Here is a 1752-nt window from a genome sequence, read left to right as displayed (position 1 = left end):
TACAAAAAACGAAATCAAAAGAAAGGGTACAGCAAAAGTTCCAAGCGCTAGCTAAAAAGTTGTTATCCAAAAACAACTAAAAAGCATAAAAGCGGAACAAAAAGCCAAAACGCGAACAAAAACACCGCATAAATAAGCTAAAAAGTTACTACAAGTAGCTAAAAGGCAAAAAGGTGTCCAAAGCGTTCACAGAAACCATCCAAAAACAAAAGAGCCCACAGGTCGGGCAAAACACCAAAAATAAAAGATTACAGAGGATCAAGGTCCTTTCCAGACTCCACATCAACAGAAGGCTGTGGAGGAAACATAGATATCGGGACCGCATCAACAGCAACGTCATCCCGGTTTGAAACCTCCACACCAGATCCATCCCCGGCCAAAGGTGAAGTCGGGTTCTCCACCGGAACGTTGGGGTCGGACACCGGAACCTCATCCTCGATGGGAGCAGGAACAATCTTTCCCTCCACAACAACGTTATCCATACTAAATAAGCTCAGATCCAGGTCAGGAGCAAGAACTCGGACCTGAGCCTTCAAATTCTCAAACATAGCATCCATACCCTTGGCCACATGACCTTCTAGCTCGTAAAAATCATCCCGAGCAGATCGCAACTTCTCCTTCGTCTCCACAAGCTCGACACATATCCGATTATAATTCTCCGTCGCCACCTTCGCCATCTCCTCAGATGTCTTCGCTGCCGCCACAGCCGCGGTAGCTTTAGTTTTCTCTTTCTCCAAAGAGGCCTCCAGCTCAGTAATCCTGGCAGCCTTCAGTTGACTAATCCTATCAAACTCGGACTGAGCCTTCTCAAGTCGGGAGCTGGTCGCCCCAAGGGGGGATTTCTTGAACTCCCGGGCAATAGCGGCATGAAGACTAGCCATCCGGACACAGCTCCGCGCCATACACTGAAAATGATGCTCCATAGACACATCATCAGTAGAAATAAAGGTCTGAGGGAGAATATGCTGTTCAATCCAACCAAGAGCATCAAAGTCCTTATCGTTGAAACCGGCAAGCTCTTGAGAGGTCTTCTGCTTCTTGGGAGGAGGACCCGAGGACGGAGGAGGAGAAGATGTAGCAGGCCCAGAGGTCGGAGGATCCTGACTTATAGCTCGGAACTGGGGAGTCGGAATAGTCTTCGACCGAGTCTGAACACCCACAGTAGTCTTCTGCGGAGATGATCGGGCAGAAGCCTCCCCGGCCTCGATATTCCGAGCAGCCACAGACTTCTTCGTCCGACGAAGGAACTTCATGGAATCCGCCTGAGAAGACATCTCTGCAAGAAATAAAGAAAAGGATTACCACAACAGAAATTCCACCAAAAGCAAGCAAAACCAAAATACTAAAAAAGATGAATCTCGGAAGAGGTCGGGAACTACCTAACTCGGAACGGAGAAGGCTTGGATCTCCCAACATTTTCTTCGTGTCCAAGTGAGGTGCCCGACCCCATAAACTGCTCACCACACCCACAAAAGCCTGCTCCACCTCATCTAGACTCTCAAAGGTATACTTAGCAGACACTACATTCTCCTGCCAACAAAGAGGAAAAGAAGGCTCCCCACTCTCATCTAGAAAGAAAGGTCGGACGTCTCCAGTAGCCCGGACCTTGAAATAAAAGTTCTTAAAATCGTGAAAGGACTCATCATACAGGGTACAAAACTTTCTTCCCTGGTTAGCCCTAAAAGAGACCCAAGATACCTTCCCTCCACTTGACCCCGGCTTCGTCAACACAAAACAAGTAAGAAAAAGAGA

The sequence above is a fragment of the Arachis hypogaea genome, chromosome 5 (genome assembly GCF_003086295.3).
Source record: "Arachis hypogaea cultivar Tifrunner chromosome 5, arahy.Tifrunner.gnm2.J5K5, whole genome shotgun sequence".
NCBI classification, from domain to species: Eukaryota; Viridiplantae; Streptophyta; class Magnoliopsida; order Fabales; family Fabaceae; genus Arachis; species Arachis hypogaea.
This window is presented reverse-complemented; position numbering follows the sequence as displayed.